This window comes from Microtus oregoni, unplaced genomic scaffold (assembly GCF_018167655.1).
Source record: "Microtus oregoni isolate MIOR12 unplaced genomic scaffold, Mior012 000025F_ref0000491, whole genome shotgun sequence".
In the NCBI taxonomy this organism is placed as follows: Eukaryota; Metazoa; Chordata; class Mammalia; order Rodentia; family Cricetidae; genus Microtus; species Microtus oregoni.
The window spans coordinates 34,186,992-34,209,287 of NW_024543084.1; positions in this window are offsets into that span (position 1 = coordinate 34,186,992).

A 22,296-nucleotide genomic window follows, 5' to 3' on the forward strand; every position below is an offset into this window, starting at 1 on the left:
TAATTCTGCATCAATGTTGCCTTTAAGTTCATTGAGAATGCGAAATGATATGATTTGTAATTAAAAACTAAGAAATTTCATCAACTTCATATCTTGAATTATAATTTATAAAGGAAGTATGGAAATGGACAGGAGAATAATCAGAAAAAAAACATACAAGATAAAAGATTCAGTGGAGCTATGCACGTAGTTTAAATGTAGCAAGTCTATTTCCAGTGGTAGCCACAAAGATACAAACTCCATTTTCAAGTCAAACAAGAATATTGCATCTATAATGAATAATATTTCCATAACTGGGCCAATAAAAGTTGTATAGTGGGTGAAGGTGCATGCCTGAAACACAACCTGATGACCTGTGCTCAATCCTCGAAACCTGCAGGATACAGGAAGTGAACAAAGTCCTGCAAGCTGTCCCCTGATCTCCACAGGAACACTGTGCCTTTAAGAAATATGTACGTATGGGGCTAGAAAGAAGACAGATGACACGATAATCAAGACTGTGCACTGCTGGTGTAGAGGTCCCGAGTTTTGTTCCTCAGCACAGATGCTGACAAGTGCCTGTACTCCAGCTCCAGGGAATTCAATGCCTCTGACATTTGTACTAACATGCACATTTCCATATACCACACACACATACACACACACACACACACACACACACACCATGCACACACACACACACACACACACAGAGAGAGAGAGACACACCATGCACACGATTTAAAAAAAAAATCTAAAAACTATATACTGGCTTTTCACTTTTAACTCACTCTGGAAACAAAGCACAAGAATCGTCACAAAATCCTTCAAAACATCCTAGATCTTGATTTACTGTAGAGAGAGCAACCAACTTGAGAGGATTGTTAAAGGATGCTAAAAGCAAAGGGAGGAAGGATGCTAAGTGCCTTCTCCTCCACAAAGTAGAGACAGTCTCTAAAGATAATGTATCAAAATCAATTTCTAACACTAAGTTGTTCAGCTGTCTTCCTGAAAAGGATTATATCATCAAGTCTCTAAGCACTCTAAGAGACAGTCTCTTCCCTAGATGCGACCCAGCTAATAAATTCCAGGGGGGGGGGGGGAGAATCAGTAGTGTGCCTCCATTTTACAACTCCCAGGGCAGGAACAGATCCTGATAACAGTAGAACACATATAGAGGCCAATGTCTGCTCCCAGACGGATGTGAATAACTTATCCACCCTTTCTCCCTCAGAAAATCAGAATTTGATCAAAACTCTAGCCATAATGACTAATTTACAGGTCATGAAGAGAACAGAGACATATTAATGACACAACAAGAATTGGAGGTGTCTACAGGACACTACACATGTAACTCCGGTCCTATAAATTATAGTGGGAGAGAAGAAATTCAAAAGGCATATCATCTAAACTCAGCATTGTCACGATTATATTTGTATTATGCTTGGAGAAATCTTGAATAGAATAATAAGAGGAAGAAAATGGGGGAGAATGAGAAGAGAGAAAGGGAGGGGAGAGGAAGAGATGCAGAAAAGTAAAGGAAATCATGAGTATTGGAACAGAATGTTGGAACTGCTGACAGAAGAGGTGTGGAGAGCCTGTTGATGGTGGCGCAGGCCTTTTAATCCCAGTCCTCAGCCTCAGGAGGCAGAGGCAAAAGAATCTCTGTGAGTTTAAGGCTCTCCTGGTCTACAGAACAAGTTCCAGAATAGTCATCAAAGTTACAAAAAGAAACCATGTTTCAAAAGACCAAAAAACAAAACAAAACAAACAAACAACTTGCTACTTATTCATTCCTTGCCAAGATCCCCATTTTGACAAAGAGAGCTCAAGACCCTGGGCCTCATTTCTTCTTCCCTCCTAGCTCACCACTGTCTGCCCAGCTCTGGCTTCTGGGTAGGCGGGTCCTGGTCCTGTCCCCTTCAGCCTTGCAGCAGCCCCTCCTTCCGGACACAGCTAACCTTGGCAAGAGCTGCCAGCCCCTGGCCTTCCCAGAATCATGTCTCCATCCCACCCCACGACACACCACACCACCCCGCCACCATGAAACCCAAACCCGCAGACCTGGAACCCGGACCTACTGTAAGCTGAGAGCAGCAGGACTGCTCTGCAGGAAACCGGAAATCACAATGGAGAGAGAGGATGGGCTCCAGGGAGACCTGGGCTCTACTACCTCAAGAGGAAGCTTCCAAGCCACCCAGGCTGCCTTTTATGCCTGAAAAATAGTTTCAGTTTCCATTCTCCGCCCAGAAGCCTAAAGTTTCGATTTCCACTCATCACCAATCCAATTAAAAAAGCCAACTTGGGAAATGTAGCTTTTAGTATCCTTCTATAAAGTCAGGACTGTCAGACAGGGAAAACTGAGGCTTTGGGATTCTTGAGATAAGTGTGGAGGGAACCCTGACAGAGAAATATGAGGATGTCTAGGCAAGGCAACAGTGGAGAGGCCAAAAAAGCAGAACACCAGGTGTGGTGGGTGCCCTCTGCCCCCACCGGTAAGCTAAAGACATTAAACAGGGAGCAGGAAGGAACTTGAGAACACTTGGGTTTATTACTGAAGCCTGTGATTAATTATGTGGGATCTTCTTCAACCAATAAACACAACTAAACAAACTGAAACTGGAATCTAGTTTTTTTTTTTTATTTCTGCCTTGATTTTTTTCTTCCCTACTTCTGTCCCTTAGCCCTTCTTTCCCTCCCTCCCTGTAAGCTAATGTAGTAGGAAAAACATACCTTACTTGCTAGTAACAAAACTAACACACTCTTACAACAAAGGAGGCTACTATGAGCTCAGTGATGTGAGAATATCCTTGTATTTGTTATATTATTACCACAACTTTCCAAGATGGCTACTTCTGGGTTGCTTTATAGATGAGATAAATGAGAAATAAAGTGATACAGAGGCGAAAAATGGTGCCAAGATTTCAAATTTGACATAATTAAAAATTTGTTTATAAGATTTGCCTGAACTGACGAATGCTTTTCATTCTAGAACTGAAATTTCTTCAAGGTAATAGAGCAATTATTTTATTTTTATTTATTTTTCAATTAAACTTGTATGCTATTGTTATCCTTTCGGGTTTTCTTCGAGGGCATTTGAGGTAAGCAAGTGCTGTTTATCCCATTGTTGTTTTGACTTTCAGTGACTTCAGATTGGTCAAGTGAATAAAGTTTTATTCATCCCCTTCAGTTTTCTAGTCCTAGTCTGCTTTTTGTGACTTTAATAACATGTTATACCCTGGGAAATTTAAAAGAAATTAACTGTATTTATAATAGTTTTAAAAACTTTGAAATCCAATTTCACTGTGCCAGTGTCCGGCAAAACATAATTCTGGGCAGTGGTTCTCAACTCAACCTAAAGCTGCAACCCCTTAATACAGTTCCTCATGGTGTGGTGATCCCCAACAATAAAATTATTTTCCTTTCTACTTTATAACTGCAGTTTTGCTACTGTTGTGATTCATAATTTAACCATATGATATGCAAAATATCTGGTACGAGCCCTGGGAGAGGGTTGTTTAACCCACAGGTTGAGAACTGCTGATGGTCAGGTGATTCACAATCCTTTAATTGCTACTAATCAATCTATGAAGGTGGAGCCTTTATAATCAACAGGCAATCCCATTGAAAACCTGTACTCCAACTTCATTACATTGATGAATGTTTTTACAGCGCATAATTCTGGGTGACACATTGAAATCATAACATACCCCTAAGTATATAAACACCCCAAATCTGATGACTCTATCTGGTGTTAGGGTTTCTGGGGTTTCTGTTAAGTTTTCTCTGCCTCCATTATCTGCTCCCAGCCACACCCTGTACTTTCTCCTGAGGTTTGAGAACCACACGTTGCATTTCCTCTTTACTTTATGCCTGTACTTTAGCCTCTTTGAATTCTTGAGTGTTTGTCTAGTCAGGGTGAACTTCCTTAGCTAACATTTCAACCTTTCTCTACTTAACAGAGTCAACCATTTGTGCCTTATGTCTTCTCTCTATAATTACCTACAGTTTGATACTCTGAATAAGTCAATTTTCAATACCTGACCATTAAGAGAAATGACCAGATTTGTATGCCATCAAATTAATTATTCATAAATATCATAGGCAAGTGTCTAAGAAAGGTTCCATATATGTGATCTATAAAAACTTTGTGCAGGGTTATCTAGTCCATAAGCAATCAATGTCCCTCAAGAAGGTGTAGCACTTGGCTGACAAAGGTCCTATTTTGTATCAGAAATCCATGACCAAGTTCTATTATATTTCAGTGAGTCCTCAGAGCATTTCCGTGACAGATTCTCTGAAGGCACTAACTGCAGTGCTCACTGGTTCCAGTTTAGTCATTTTTCATTACATTTGATTGGACAGGGCTTCATTTAAGGTGAACTGTTTTACAACTGGTGTCAGTAAAATATAATAAGATTTGCAAAGATGGAGCATAATTTCTCCAAGCCTCAAACAACTAGATAGTGCTTGACTTCTGTACTGTGGGTGCCAAGACAGACAACAGTTAGATCTTGAGGACAGCAGACGTGAAACTGCTCTTCTTGTCAGAAAATGACCCTCAGAGATTTAGCCAGTGTGACAGGACCTTGCACCTATGTGTAGTGCTGGCTAGTTTTATGTCAACTTGACACAATCTGAGAGGAGGGAACTTCAACTGAGAAAATGCCTTCATAAGACCTGGCTACAGGGCATGTTCTTAATCAGGGATGTATGGGGGAGGGCCCAGTTTATTGTGGATGGTGCTGCCCCTGGGCTGGTGATCCTGGGTCTTATAAGAAAGCAGGCTGAGCAAGCCAGGAGGAACAGGCCAGTAAGTCAAACTCTTTCATCACCTCTGCATCAGTTCCTGTCTCCAGGATCCTACTCTGACTGCCTGTGATAATAACTTGCTTTAAGACAAAGTGAAATAAACCCTTTTTCTCTCGAAGTTGTCTTGCTCAGACTGTTCCATCACAGCAGCTGAAACCCCAGCTAAGACATGTGTGAAACTACAGACCCTTTTAGGTGTGTTTGTGTCCTCTCAGGGTGTTTTCAACTAAGGCTGTTAAAGGAGGAAGTCATTGGGCCCAATATCGTTATGCGCACATACAGAGAAGGGTGGATACGATGATTTTGCCTGAGCATCCATGTACGATAACAGATTGCTGGGTATCTGCTAAAGGTGCTTTGTGTTCCTTCAGAGGTAGCAGACCACACCCTGGATGGTTCCGGAAGCCTGACTAGAGATGGCGAGTGAATGAAAGGACAGACACACAGAAACAGGTGCAGAATCCCGAACACAGAATGTTTATTAGGTGTATTACAGGGTTATTCCTCTGTCTTAGTGGGTTGGTAGGAGGACTCTGAAGGTGAGCAATCTCGGCTGTAAACCAGAAGGAGGAAACTGCAGTTGTGAATTTTGCACTCACTCGTCAATTGTTTGTCAACACCACTACTTGCACACACTGTCGACATTGACTTTCAGACCAGAGGAAGGTACCGTCATCCCTCTGAGCCTGAGCAAATCAGTGCTTTGCCATTCTCTTGGGTCTGAGACAGGGGTCTTTGATATGATTGTACCAATGTGAGCATAACACATTCACTCAAGACTTTGCTCTATACCCATTTAATCAAGGCTCCCTTAGCTCCCTATACAGATAAGAAAAACTGAAACAGAGATACAAGTAATAATGTGTTAGTCAAATCTATAATAGCAAGTTTCTCATAGTTTTGAATGCCTTGTAGTCCAGTTTCATGAAGTCAGCATCTGGCAAGACATCTGATCATACAAAACAATATTTTAGAATATTGAATATTAGACATAAGGATTTGTGGTCCATGCTAAGTTAAAGTGGTAACAATGCACTGTGAAGAACAACTGTTCTCTTCACATTTCAGAGCACGTCAAATTAAACCATTGATTAAAGATACTGTGAGGCCAACCACCTCTGATCACTAGGTCTGTAATCCTTGAAGAGCCTAATAACATCCTATCATACTGTTTTGCATTTGCATGTTTCTTGACTCTGAACTGATTGCCTTTTCAGGTGTTTATCTTGTATGTATGTACCATTATTGAAATAAAAAGATTAATATTATTTAATCTACATCTGTAATAAGCTTGGAGAAAACCAAGGTAGTCCTGTGTGTGGTTTACATGAAGATATTCCAACATCTTTTCTTTCATAGAGACCCCATGCTGTACAAAATTTGTATAGAATTTAATAGTGTAGTCATAACTTTGATATTCAACTTAAAAATCAGAAACAAAAGTCCCAGTATACTCATATGTGTTCCTAAGGAGAGGTTGTTGTGTGGACACTTTATTTGCCTTCCTTTCTTCCTGCAGAAACAAATAAAATGCTTCCTTGTTTAAGAAGCAATGCATTTAAACTATGCCACCAAAGCATGTGTAAAATAGAACAGTGACAGTGGGTCTAGAATGTTTCTACCATAGGCCCTTCTGATACCTGTTAACCAGTCACTAGTTTAAACATTTGGGAGCTGAAGATGCTTAGGTTCTCTGGACATATCTTCCAAAAATAGCTTTCATTGAATCATTATGCCTAAAGGAGCAGCATGGCGGGCAGACTCCCGACTAGAAGGCTCAGCCACTGTCTTCTAATGGATGGCATTGTCAGTGATTAAATCCTCTTTTGCACCAACAGCTGAATTTCTCCTTTGTTCTACTCTCCCTTTTTGCTTTCCTAGGGAATGGCAGTCCATACATCCCAGACCACTTCCTTGAAGTAGTTGCTTAAATGACCACGTAGTCGTCTGCAGTTGTCCTATAGTGACCACGATGTTCAAGAGTTTAGCATTCCCTCATCAAGTCCATCCATGAGGTGGGCAAAAAGCAAACTGAAAAAGAAAGAAAAGTGTTAGTTTCAATTTAAGTCAAATAAATATCAAAGCATCTTCTACATATCCATTTGTCTTTGTAGATTTATTCTTCTCTACTTAAAAAAAATGAAGAAAATCAAAGTATCTCTTTCAATAATTCATTTCTTTTATAGTCACTCAATTTTAAATGTTAAAATTTCAGCTATATAAATGATGCTGATGTTATTAAGTAATGTGTTTATTCTGTAAGTGAGGAACCTGCCTAACTTCATTTTGAAGGAGGGAGCAATTATGTTATTTTTTTTTTGTTGTTGGTTTTTTTGAGACAGGGTTTCTCTGTGGTTTTGGAGCCTGTCCTGGAACTAGCTCTTGTAGACCAGGCTGGTCTCGAACTCACAGAGATCCGCCTGCCTCTGCCTCCCGAGTGCTGGGATTAAAGGCGTGCGCCACCACTGCCCGGCTCATTATGTTATTTTTTTTTTAAAAAAAATGTGTTTCTATTTACTGTGAGAATTGAGTTATTTTCTGTTTTTTGTCTCCTGACCTTTCAATCCCATGACATCTATTAGTTTTTGAGAATACATTTACCGTCTCTGACCCTCCCTGGCCCTTCCCTAACCAACTGGTGGGTGACCATATGATTTTTTAAGATTTTTTTTTTATTTTCTTATTGCCTCATGTTGTCTCCCTGTGCTAGACCACTTGGGATTTTACTTCTTAGAGGGACAAGAGATGGATTCAGAACTGGTCTCTTTAACCTGATTAGGAGACAGTAGCAGGACAGCACTGGGGTCACCCAAAAAAAAATCAAACTTGCTGAAAATTCACTAAAATTGTACTAGTAGAGTTGTTTTGATTAGCATTTCTCTGATGACTAAGGATATTGAACATTTTCTTAAGTGTCTTTCAGCCATTTTAGATTCCTCTGTTGAGAGTTCTTTGTTTAGGTCTGTACTCTATTTTTTATGGGATTGTTTGTTCTTTTGATAACCAATTTATTGCGTTCTTTGTATATTTTAGAGATCAGACCTCTGTGTGATGTGAGGTTAGTGAAGATCTTTTCCCATTCTGTAGGCTGTTGTTTTGTCTTTTGACCGTGTCCTCTGCTTTACAGAAGCTTTTGTTTCAGGAGGTTCCATTTATTAATTGTTTCTCTCAGTGTCTATGCTGCTGCGGTTATATTTAGGAAGTGGTCTACTATGCCAATGCGTTAAAGTGTACTTCCTTCCCACTTTCACTTCCACAAAGTTCATAAAGGCTGGCTTTATGTTGAGGTCTTTGATCCGTTTGGACTTGAGTTTTCTGCATGGTGATAGATATGGGTCTATTTTCACCCTGCATTGCTGGTGAGAATGCCAGCTGCTACAGCCCTTTTGGATGTCAGTGTGGTAATTTCTCAGAAAATTAGGGAACAACCTTCCTCAAGACCCAGTAAAACCACATTTGGGTATATATCCAAAGGATGCACAATTGTGCCACAAGGGCCTGTGTCCAATATGATCATGGCAGCATTGTTTGTCATAAGTAGGATTTATGAAGCATTTTTCTCCATAAAATTATTTGAAAGTTCTATAAGCTCCAGAAAAGTCCATGAGCTAGCGGTTTGATGCAATAAAATGGCAACCTGGAGACATTAATGAACTACCATCATTCCCTAAAATAGGCTCAACTTTCATATGACAGAAGAGAATCCTCAATTGCCTTGTCTTGTCACAGGTTAAAATCTATGATAGGATCATTGACATACACCCCATTGTCAGGAACAGATAAATGCTAACAGTGTGACTATGTTCTTGTCTCCAAGAAGAAAGGATATTTTCAAATTTTGCTTTTGATTATTTTTATTATTTTCCTGCCTTTAATGAATTTGCTTTTAAGAACAAATCATATTATCAAAAAACCCAAAATTGTGAATTAGCAGTGAGTTCCACAGACCTGTCTCCTGAATGTTATCTAAAATGATATGCCCAGTATAGAAATGGCCATTGCTCTTATTCATAGAGATTATTCCAGTGTCCATGTTTTACCACGTAATCTGTGGCTTAGCCACCCACACTTGAGGAAATGTACATGAAGTGTCATTGTGAAATGCTCCATAATAGGTTCAGAAGACAAACACTTCGATGTGTGCTGAATAAACAGTTGTTGTGAGTTTTCCATTCCACGAAAGTCTTTTCACAGAGCTGAGAGGTCACAGCATTTTTATGAATTATCCAGTAAGCAGATATCCTATTAAAATGATTGGGTGGGCTTTATGAAACCTCTAAAGATAAGTGATGGAGTTGGTTTTTAGTATGAATGCTTCTGAGAAAGAAACACATTTATATTCTGTCCAATTCCCAATAAATTTAATAGGCATTCATCATATGTCAGCAAATCATCAACAGAGTTAGAATAGATCTCAAATCATCAAATACTCAAAGTATTCAGACCCACCCAATCAGAGGGTCTGGGGAGAACAGAGAGAGTGGATGTTAGGAACACCAGGACAGACTTTACATCCTTCCATCAATTAATATTGAATGAGCACCAATTGTGTCTCTAATTGGGAACTTGAGGTAGAATACAAAAGCAACAAAATAAAATTAACAACAAAAGTCCAAGCTCCCTGGAAATTCCCTTCTAGAAGCTACTCAAGTAAGATAAAGATGAAGATATGGTCTCATGATCAAAACAATTACTTAAAGGAAAGCTAATAAGATTTTATTTTGAAGAAACAATATAGTTCCTCATTTGTTACTTATGTATGTAATGAATCTATGTACTTTTTCAAACATGACTATTTGATGGTTTACAGTTTTAACCGATATCCACAGAGACAACTGTTGGGAAGGCTCCAGGCTGTTTAAAGCCATGGCAAGCTTAGTCATATAATATCTAACACTGGAGAAGAACACTTTACATTTGTTACAGCTTCTCCTTAAAGGACCTCTCATCTGGTTACAAATTTATAAAAAATCTGATGCCACTCAAAGAGCTCCTGGTCTAGACCAGTTTTAAGGACTACATGAATAGGTGGCAACTGGGAACATAAATATATTGTATGTGTTACCTTTTTAATATTTAACACACACCGTTTTTTGTGTTTGTTTTTTCAAGACAAGGTTTATCTCTACATTTGGAGCCTGTCCTGAAACTAACTCTTGTAGGCCAGGTTGGCCTCAAACTCACAGAAATCTGCTGCCAATCCCAAGTATTAGCATTAAGGCATGTGTAACCCCCACATGGTTTAGCATTACATTTTTTAAAAAAGTTAGTAATAATGGTCATATGTTTAGTCAAGACCATTTGTCATTTTAAAATACAGAGTTGACAGTGTATATTTTTTAGTAATGTATGGCTCATGCTAACATTATTCTAAAATTTGAAATTGTAATGCAATGTGTTCTATTTGTTCTTTTTCTAAACTTCTGATGAATTACATATTATTCAAATATCTTTCTAGCTCTCTACCTTTAGTTCATTGTGACCAAAAGAAAGCAAGCTATTTTGCATATAGATTATAAGGGCAATCCATGTAAGTACAACACATGTTTTAAAATTCATCTAAAATTAATATATATTATATTTATTTCAAAGAAATTGTGTTCATTTAAAAAGAAGTGAGTTAAACACCAAAGCAAAATTTAGCAAATACAGATGAGTCACATAAGACATATGTGAGATGAGTCATACTGTATAAGCACATAAAACATAGGGACTTCAGGGTATATATCCTTCATGCAGTTTAGAGTCTGAACATTTATATAAACTGATAACCCATATGCATTCGGACATATTCAAAGACCCTACATCATATATATGTAAGCACAGTATATATGGCAGAAAATGCCAAAATATTGTAAACTCTCAGCCAAAAAAGACAGGTTATAATTTTTTAAGTTTGGAAACAAAATATTGATACTTTTTAGTGTACAAGTACTATATGTCAAAAATACTATAAATATTATCAAACAACAATAAAGTCAAGAGCTATTTTTTGTAAATTACTGATAGTGTTATCCATGCCTTGGTGTGATGTTCAATAGCACACACTGTAGTTCACACTCTGATGTGGGATTCAGTTGCACACCCTGCACCAGTCCAGTTTAAGGATACAAACAATTAAGCTCATCAGATAAGGGACCTGGTCTTCATCATGTTCTGACCTTGTCTTAAAGAAGAAAAAGGATGGACTAATGAGATGGTCCATACCTCCATCTAAGATGGCTCTTGCCTCTAAGCCTGACAAAATATGTTCAATCTCTGCCACCCACATGGTTCAAGGAACAACTCCAACAAATTGACCTCTGACCTCCAAAGGTACATTGTGGTATACTAATACACATGCACAAACCAACACACCTACACACAATACTCATAAAAACACATACACACACAAACCAACACACATGCACATATATATACACATAGAAACTAAAACATTTACATATACATAAACACATATGCACGCACATATACACAATATACATACATACATAAGATTCACACAAGCACACACATGTAAACATGTGTGCACATACAAGCCAACAAACCTACACAGACACACATGAACACACAAATAATGTAATAAAAGTCTAAGGAAAATATCTTACACATATATATCATACCCTTGAAATAAGGAAACTTTCACTAAATGAGAGATTATAGTGATTTGAGCAAAATATACAATTTTAATGATCAGAATGCATTATTCTTAAAGCAATTTATTTCTCGTAGTACATATTATTTGTACAAAATAGCAGGTTCAGTATGACGTTTTTATGCATGTAAGCAAAGTACTTCCAAAGACATTTTACAAGCCAACTTCTTGATATTTCCCAACATGTTGGGGAATTATGCTAATAGTTAAGAACTTTTTATTATGTGTCTTGGACATAGCAGTTAACTTATGCATAAAAATCTACATAGCCGAGCAGGGCGGTGGTGGTGCACGCCTTTAATCACAGCACTCGGGAGGCAGAGGCAGGCGCATCTCTGTGAGTTCGAGGCCGGCCTGGTCTAGAAGAACTAGTTCCAGCACAGGAACCAAAAGCTATGGAGAAACCCTGTCTTGAAAATCAAAAATCAAAAAAAAAATCTACATAGCCTCAAACTCAAGAGAAAACCCATTGTTCATTGCTTCTTTGCTTTGTGCAAAAGTTGTAAGATAATTCAACAATTCCTCTCCAATGAGCCATGACAGCGATGCCAGACTAAAATTCCCTTGTGAATTACCCTGGATAAATAATGAGTAATTCTGATTCTAGCTATGCCCCAATTAGGTGAAATTCATTCTAATGACTTATAAATTATATCATAAACCTAAATGTTCTAGGCAGAAGAAAACATTCATATGTTGACAAATAGTTTGCAGTTAAAGTTGATTACATATATGTAATCCAAAATTCTTATATGAGGATCTGGAATAGCAAACAATTGTCAGCAATCTGTTTATTCCCCTGAAACTTTGTTTGTCATAAAGAAACTTCAAATGACCTACATTTTAAGAATGAAAACTTGCTCAGATGATTTGTTTTAATCACTTCAAATCATAAATTCTTTTTTTGTTGTTATTTTTTTCACAGACACTCAAAACATTCTAAGATAAAAGCTAGATTATGCTGGCTGACCACCAGATATCTCCACTATTCCATTTAACAGCATTTGAACCATCCCATCAGGCAGGCCTCAGACATTTCCCAGCTGTGGTTTTAGAGGCATGTAGACCTGCAAGCAAATTGCTACTAAAAAGAAAGTCTTAGATGTTGGACAGACCTTTAAAGTGCTGATTTCTCTCCCCACCTTTCTTCACCTGTTAGGACTTCAGCTTCCATAATAAAACTGTGATCTGGATTCTAATTGTCAGAATTAAAAAGTGAAATAGACCTAATGACCACACAGAAATAGTACAAAGAGAGATTTGGGAAATCTCTGTTTCATGATATTAAAATAAGCCTTTTCTTCACGTTTGACTTAAATACATATTTTGTTCTTTTTGGACTATAAATAAAAGCTTTAAACATCGTGATGTTGGGATCTAGCAAACTACATATCTAAAAGAATGGTTGACTTTAAGAGTTCAGACACATTGAATTTATAGATTTCCTTTGGTAGAATTGCCATTTTTACTATGTTGATCCTACCCATCCAAAAGCATGGGAGATCCTCCCATTTACTGGTGTCCTCTTCAATTTCTTTCTTCAAACCTTAAACTTCTTTTCAAATAGATCGTTCACTTCCTTGGTTAGTATCTTGGTTAATGCAAGATACGTTATGCTATTTGTGGCTATCATGAAAGGTGAAGTTTCTCTGATTTCCCTCTCTGCTTCTCTATTCTTTGTGTATTTTTAGTTGATCTTGTATCCTGCAACATCACTGAAGGTATTTATCAGCCATAGGAGTTCTTTGGTAGAGATTTTGGGGTCACTTATGTACACTATCATATCATCTGCAAATAACTAAAGTTTGACTTCTTCCTTTCCAATTTGAATCCCCTTGACCTCCTTATCTTGTCTTATTGCTATTGCTAGAACTTCAAGCACTATGTTGAAGAGATATGGTGAGAGTAGACAGCCTTGTCTTGTTCCTGATTTTAGTGGAATGGCTTTGAGTTCCTCTTCATTTGATTTGATATTAGCTGTTGGTTTTCTGTATATTGCCTTTATTATATTTAGGTATGATCCTTGTATCTCTAACCTCTCCAAGACCTTTATCATAAAGAGGTGTTGAATTTTGTTAAATGCTTTTTCAGCAACTAATGAAATGGTTATAAGTGTTTTTCTTTCAGTTTATTTATTTGACAGATTAAATTGATAGATTTTATTTTGTATGTTGAACCAGTCCTGCACCTCTGGGATGAAGCCTATGCAATCCCCATTAAAATCCCAACAAAATTCTTCACAGACATTGAGGGAACAATAATCAACTTTATATGGAAAAACAAAGACCCAGGATAGCTCAAACAATCCTATACAATAAAGGAACATCCCTGACTTCAAACTATATTACAGAGCTACAGTAATGAAAACAGCTTGGTATTGGCATAAAATAAAAGACATCAACCAATGGAATCAAATCGAAGACTCAGATATTAAGCCACAAACTTTTAAACACCTGATGTTTGACAAAGGAGCTAAAAGTATACAATTGAAAATTGAAAGCATCTTCAACAACTGGCATAACTGGAAGTCAACCTGTAAAATAATGAAAATAGATCCATATCTATCACCATACACAAAACTCAAGTCCAAATGAATTAAAGACCTCAATATCAGTCTGAACACACTGAGCCTGATAGAAGAGAAAGTGGGAAGTAGACTGCAACCCATGGGCACAGGAGACCAATTCCTATGTATAACCCCAATAGAACAGACAATGAGAGCAACAATGAATAAATGGGACCTCAAGAAACTGAGAAGCTTCTGTAAAGCAAAAGACACTGTCATTAAGACAAAAAGGCATCCTACTGAATGACAGAAGATCTTCACCAATCCAACATCAGAGAAAGGTCTGATCTCCAAAATATATAAAGAACTCAAGAAACTACACATTAAAATTCTAATTAACCCAATTAAAATATTGGGAACTGAACAGAACAGAGAATTCTCAACTGAAGAAGTTCAAATGGCCAAAAGACACTTAAGGTCATATTCAACTTCCTTAGCAAACAGGGAGATATAAATCAAAACAACTTTGAGATGCCATCTTGTTATACCTATCAGAATGGCTAAAAACAAAAACACCAATGATAGCCTATGCTGGAGAGAGTGTGGAGTAAGGGTAACACTTATCCATTGCTGGTAGGAATGCAAATTTGTGCAACCACTTTGGCAAGCAGTGTGGCAGTTTCTCAAGAAATTGGGAATCAACATACCTCAGGATCCAGCAATACCACTCTTGAGAATATACCCAAGAGATGCCCAATCATACTACAAAAGCATTTGTTCAACTATGTTCTTAGCAGCATTATTTGTAATATCTGAACCTGGAAGCAACCTAGATGCCCCTCAATGGAAGAATAGATAAAGAAAGTATGGAATATATATATTCGAGTACTACTCAGTGGTAAAATACAATGACATCTTCAATTTTGCATGCAAATGGATGGAAATAGAAAACACTATCCTGAGTGAGATACCCCAGACCCAAAAAGGTGAATATGGTATGTCCACACTCATTAGTGGACTCTAGCCATAAACAAAGGACGTTGAGCCTATAGTTCACAAGCCTAGAGAAGCCAAATAACAAGGTGACCCCAAAGAAAAATATATAGAGATCCTCCTGGAAATTGGAAGCAAACAAGATTGCTGGGCAAAAGTTGGGAGCATGGGGGTGGTGGTAGGGGTGTTGGTGTGGATGGGGGAAGGGGAGAGGGAGAGAGAGAAGGGAGAAGGGAAATACTGGGGAGAGCTTGGGGGATTGGAATGGTGGAGACGGAGGAAGGGTGCATATAGGAGCAGGGAAGAAGGTATCTACATTAAGGGTGCCATTTTAGGGTTGGCAAGAGACTTGCCTCTAGAGGGAATTCCAGGTGCCACAGGGATGTCCTGAGCTAGGTCCTTGGGCAGCAGAGGAGAGGGTGTCTGAACTGGCCTTGCCCCACTATCATACTGATGATTATCTCTAATATCACCATAAAATCTTGGTCCAGCAGTGGATGGAGATAGAGACAGAATCCCTCACCAGCGCATCGTACTGAACTCCCAAGGTCCAGTTGAAGAGTAGAAGGAGCGAGAAGTTGAGCAACGAAGTCAGGACCTTGAGGGTTAGGTCCACCCACTGAGACAATGTGCTTGATCTTATGGGAGCTCACCAAATCCAGCTGGACCAGTATTGAACAAGTGTGTGATCAAATGAGACTCTCTAAATGCGGCTGCCAATGGGGGCGGGTCGGACTGAGAAGCCATGGATAATGGCACTGGGACTTGTTTCTACTGTATGAACTGGCTTTTTGGGTCCCTAGTCTATTTGGATGCACACCTTCCTAGGCCTGGATGGAAGGGGAAGGGTCTTGGATTTCCCACAGGGCAGGGTACCCTGCCCTCTCTAAAGGGGGGAGGGGGAGGCAGAAGGGGGAGTGGGGGAGCAGGAGAGGAATGGGAGAAGGGGGAGGAAGTGTAAATTTTTGAATGGAAAAATAAATAAATAAATAAATAAATAAAAGAGTTCAAACACAATGTTCAGTGCCTTCACAAATAAGTCTTAACCTGTGAAGTCATTACACCTTGAAAATAAAACCTTTCTTTCTTTGCTTTTAATAGTCACTCCCTATGACTGTTCTTCAAGGGTTCATTTCTCACATGAAAAACACAGGACCACCGGGATGTGTCCCTTCCCCTGTATTTTATAGCTGCAACCTTCACACTAGAACTACTGAGGTTGAGACAAGAAGATCAAGACTTCAATGTCAACCCTCAGGTTAAAAACAAGTAGAGACTAGGACAGGTTCCTGAAAACTTGTCTCCAAACACAAGCAAGCAAACAAAAAAAAATTGAGGATCAGAAAAACCATCCTTTGTCACAAGAATGCTTTAACTCTTGGAAGGACTCCTAGCTGACTGCCACGCTCCTCATAGAATCATGTAAGGTCAGACAGTCAGTAAATGCCATCAGCTGCTCTCCTGAAAAACATTACTAGTGGATGTGTTAAGCTCTACATGACCAACCCCTTCACCAAGCAGAGCGCAGGAAAATAATAGTTCAAAACTAAAAACATCAATGTCTTATTCTGATCTTTAAATCTTTTGTTAAATGTTTTGTAAAACTTGGCAAAAATAGAAATATATGGGTTATCTAGGTAATCTGAGTGCTCAGTATGAGAAAAAATGCTTAATTTCTCCTCAAAAAAAAAAAAAAACAAAGTTTCCAGGAAGGAGAGAATGGAGCATCAGAATGCATACTGTACCTGCGATTATGTCTTAATTTTTACTTTGTATATTCACATTGACTTTTCATGTAATATGAAAGTCACAAGAAAGAAGATTTTTAGCTTCTTGAATTATTCAAGATATTACTCAACATCTCAAATATTATAGCCACAAAAGTCAGAAGGTTTTCAAAGACTTTGTAGGAGCCCGAGTGGTTCTAAGAAATTGAAAAATCAGTTAAAATCAATCTTATTCTTTTTTAATCTTTGATAAAATGATTCAGAGTCATGAGTGATGATGCACATGTACCATTGAGAAATAGTTAGAAGTCAGTTTCTAAGTGAATAAGCTAATGCACATACATACTTGTCATTATTCCCAGCTGTCTCGAAGACAGGGTAGAATAATACAATGCTACTATGTACTTGTGAGTCTTAGTTACACAGAATATGTAAAATTGCACAGCACTGTGTAAAAGATCATTAATATCTTAAGTGATTTTTATAAAGCTGGATTCAACCTTCTGTACTAGAATATTTAGAAATGGATGAAGAACATAAAGAGAGAACAAAATTGCTCTACTCTAGGGTAGATACCCAGTAATAAAATTTTTTGTAGGCGCTGTAATAACTGGAAAGCATGTGCTTCCCAGATCCCTACATTGAAACCCTAATCATACAGAGACAGTGCTAGGAGCTTGGCCTTCAAGAGTTATATCATGAAGGTGGAACCCATGAGTAGTTATTTTTCTTACTGGAAAAAGAAAGATCCAGGATGTTACTTTATCCCTTTTGCCATGTCAGGCTGGAGTCTATGAAGAAGTATGCTATCAGTGACAAAAAAAAATGTGTTGTCACCTAGATTTTCTATTTGACATAGATTTACAATATTTTAATCCAACTTCTTTTATGGAAGCACTGGGGGACTAATATAGCCACTGTTGATCTTTCTCAAAAGTGTATAAAGTATAACATTTTGCTGTCAAACAAATGATTTTATTAAATCAGGATGTCCCCTTGTGTAAATCATACTATAAAGCAGAAAAACTATCTGACATGATCACCCATTGCTTTTCAAGTTCTCATTGATATGTGATATGTTTCATTGATATGTATAATGTTTCATTGATATGTAACATTGTACATATGTGTTTATACATCTCTCTGCTCATCCATAATTGATATGAATTTTAAAATGCATTTCTTTATATAGGATTCCTGAATTAAAGAGTATATATTTTTATATCTTTTGAAACACATTGGCTGATGACTGAGTTTTCTCTCCTGCTTAGTTCCCACAGTCATTAAGTCCCATAGAAATTACACAGAGATCTACATTAATTATAAACTGATTGGCCTAGTATCTCAGGTTTTTTATTAACTCTTATAACTTATGTTTGTCCATAATTCCTGTTTGTGTTAGACATGTGGATTGGTACATTTTTCGTGAGTCAGTCACATCTTGTGTCCTCTGCATTTTTGTCACAACTGTAGACTGAAACTTCCCTCTTCCCAGAATTTTTGTTGCCCCACTTCTACTTCCTACCTGGTAGTCCCATCTATACTTCTTGCCTGGCTACTGGCCAAACAGAGTTTATTTAAAATACAAATGACAAAGTACAGATAACTTTCCACAGTTCTTCCCCCTTTAAAAAAAAAAAGGAACTTTGAATCTAATATTTTTGTTGAGCTTTTTTTTTGTGTGTGAGACCATCATTTATAACAACTTGTAATCAACATTTTAAACAAAAGAAAATATCCATAGTCCATTTTTGGAGAATGTGGGTGTAGGTTTTTAGGCTACTTTTTGCTGATTAGAGACACTGATAATCTTATGGGAATCTTAAGAAGATTTAGAATTATGATCAAATCCTGACTGGATTATCCTGTGAGACTTGATCATCTTAGCCAGCAGTCTTGATACTGTTTTGGATGTAGGACTCAGACACCAGGGTGATCTGCTCTTATCAGAGATTTTTTAGGGGGTCTTTCTTGATTGAATCTGATTTTTTTAAACCCAAAATGAATCTGTAGCCTCTCATTTCTTTATGAAAACAAAAGCAAAACCTCTTTTTTAAAGTAACATACATTTTGACTTCAATTTTGAAGTCAAGGTATTTTTAAAATATCTCTCTTGGATTAATTTAGCAGTATTTATAAACAAATATCTTTTAGCAGCAGTAGCTCCTTCCTCAGTATTTAAACAATTTAAAGAGAACACAATAACATACAGTATTTAAACTCTGTGTATTTTTATCTTTACATGGCTCTATTTTAAACTCTATTTATTATTATTATTATTTTTAATTCTTAGCTTTTTGAGACAGGGTTTCTTGTATATCTTTGCCCTGGAATTCATTCTGTAGACTAGGCTGTCCTTGAACTCACAGAGATCTGCCTGCCTCTGCCTCCCAGTTTTGGGATTAACAATGTCTGCCACCTCACTCAACTACTCTCTTTTATTTTAAGAATTTTTTGAAAGCTACATATATATTTAAATACATTGTAAATTGTTTAGAGGCTTTTTTTGTTTGAAACTATCTTTACTGTAGTTCTCTTTTTTTGACCACATAAGTCTTTAATTTGTTAAGCGATCTGGCTAGGATTAAAGCCTTGGCTTTGACAGCTGGATCATTCCTTAGCTTTTTGAGATTTTAGCTTCATTACAGAGGTACTGGCCAGAGCCAAGTTTATTGTCACAACTCTATGGTGTTTTAAGGTCCCTTTCTTTCTTTCTTTCTTTCTTTCTCTCTCTCTCTCTCTCTCTCTCTCTCTCTCTCTCTCTTTCTTCTTCCTTCCTTCTTTCTTTCTTTATTTATTTTTCAAGACAGGGTTTCTCTGTAGCCATGGAACTAGCTTTTGTAGACAAGGTTGGCCTCAAACTCACAGAGATCCACCTACCTCAGACTTCCGAGTGCTGAGATAAAAGGCAACTGCCGCCATTGCTCAGTAAAAAAAAAACCTATACTTTCAGAAAAAGAGAAGTCACTGATATTTTGGGTGTATGCTTTATTTCTTTAATGAACACATAAAGATATACAAGGAATACACTGTAATATTTCACTGCAATGTATCATGATCAGATTGGGCAACTGTTACATCCAATATAAAATATTTATCATTTCTTTGCAGTAGGGAGATTTAACATTTTATTTGTTATTTTGAAATGTGTAATTAATTGGCATCCCTCAATCATCTCACTGTTTTATAGAGCATGAGAAGGTATTTCTCCAAACAACTGTTCCCTTCTACTTGTCCCATCTGTTCTCTTTTTCTTTTTTTTTTTGAGTTTTTAAAAGTTTATTTGATGTCAGAGATGTTTCATGAGTTAGCACATCGATCTGTCATCTAAGTTGCCCTGGCAGAAACAATTTTTCTCAACCACTTAAATTCGATAAAGAGGATGTTTCGTCTTCTTTATGAATTATTTCTGGTCAATACTAAGACTAGGTGAACAAGAATAACAAAATATGAAAATACATCTTGAACAAATGGTAATAACTGTTACCACATTCTGAATTTTTGCCCTGTCTCAAACATAAAATATCCTGTGTTGTCTTTAAAGAAAGTATTATTACTCTCATTTTATAAAAAAGCTAAAATGAGAGATATTGGTGTTACACACAAAAAGTCATGATGCCTCATCACTCCATAATTCAAATGTTTGCCTGTCTTGCCTATTTTTATTCCCATCTTACAATGACTCACCAAGGCAGACTTCTGTTATGGAGAAGCTAGGTTGGAGCATTGATAACTAGGCTCCACAAACCACATCGTTGACCATATTTCTAAAAGTCACGCAGTTGGAAGAGAATAGTGTAAGAGTTCCAACCCACTCCAGAGTCTTGTATACTACATAGATGCTTTGCTAGCGTGAAGATTTCTAAAATCTTCCTTGTGCTTCATTGGCTTTTATGTTCTTTTTTTTTTTGACAGTCAACAAATACATTTATTTTATTTATTCATAATTTTTATAATAAAGTATAATTTAAAAACCAGCAGAAGGTAAAATTGGAAGTGTGAAGCTGTGGTGAGCTGTTGGTCTGCTTTCCAGGGGTCCCTCGCTGTTCCCACACAATGCACCCCATTTCAGCACATTAAAGCTGCAGAAACATTCCTTCGTTTAAGAGAATTCCACAAAGGGTTTTGATAATCTTTACAGGCTCAAGGATTTAATTTATTTATTTATTTATTTATTTATTTATTTATTTTTAAATTTATTTATTTATTAAGGATTTCTGCCTCGTCCCCGCAACTGCTTCCCATTTCCCTCCCCCTCCCCCGATCAAGTCCCCCTCCCTCCTCTGCTCCAAGAGCAATCAGGGTTCCCTGACCTGTGGGAAGCCCAAGGACTGCCCATCTCTATCCTGGTCTCATAAGGTGAGCATCCAAACTGCCTAGGCTCCCAGAAAGCCAGTACGTGCAGTAGGATCAAAAACCCACTGCGATTGTTCTTGAATTCTCAGTATTCCTCATTGTCCGCTATGTTCAGCTAGTCCGGATTTATCCCATGCTTTTTCAGACCTAGGCCAGCTGGCCTTGGTGAGTTCCCAATAGAACATCCCCATTGTCTTAGTGTGTGGGTGCACCCCTCGTGGTCCTGAGTTCCTTGCTCGTGCTCCGTCTCCTTCTGCTCCTGATTTGGACCTTGAGATTCTGTGTCCCATCTTTTTTCTACTCAAGACTCAAGACACTTCCCAGCCTCTAATATGTACCATTTTACTGTTACTTTATTTCCATAACCCTTCCTACTTCTGTGTGCATTATCTTTCTGTGTGTGTCTTATTTATTTTAACACACTGTTCTCCAGTTTAGTCATATTTCTGCTGTTGACATAATTTCATATTTTAGTCAATAGATAGCACTTTATTAAACACACACACACACACACACATACACACACACACACTTCTGTAACCACTCATTTACCCAACACTTAATTGTGCTCTACATTTGGCTTATTTTTAGGAATTCTACAAGGAGCCTACAGGTATGGATGTCTCTAACTTTCCAGCAGTGGAATCTGGACATGATGTAAGTCTCAATATATTTATTGAGAAACATCCACGTTGTTTTTCAAAATAGCTGCATTAATTAACATTCCCACCTAAAATGTACAATTTCCTTTTTCTCTGAGATGTCTATAGTATTTCATCTTATTTCTGTCATTTTTGGCATAGCCAACTGGGATGATATATTTCAATGTAATTCTAATTTTCATTTCCTTAATTATTACTGAAGTTAAGTAATTTTCCTGTATCTGTACACATTTGAAAAATGCCTATTGATGTCATTTGTTCATTTTCTGTGATTGTTTGAGGGGTTTTTCTGGTTGAGGACTTTTCTTAGTTCCTTGTATATTTTCATTTACCCCCCCCCCTTGTCAAATAAATAGTTTACAGGTGTCCTGTTGCTTCTGTTGGTTGTTTACTATGCAGAAGATTAAACTCTGATAAAGTTTGATCTTGTCAACTTCATATCTTGTTTCTTTTAGAGTCACACCCAAACTTTATTTGCCTATAACAATGCAGACCCATACTCTGTTTCTGTGGACAGTGGTAGGTTTGAACTCCATGAAAGAGACCCAGGAGACAAAGTAAATAAAGCATGTCTACCTTGAACTCACTTTCTCCAACGTAGAGCTC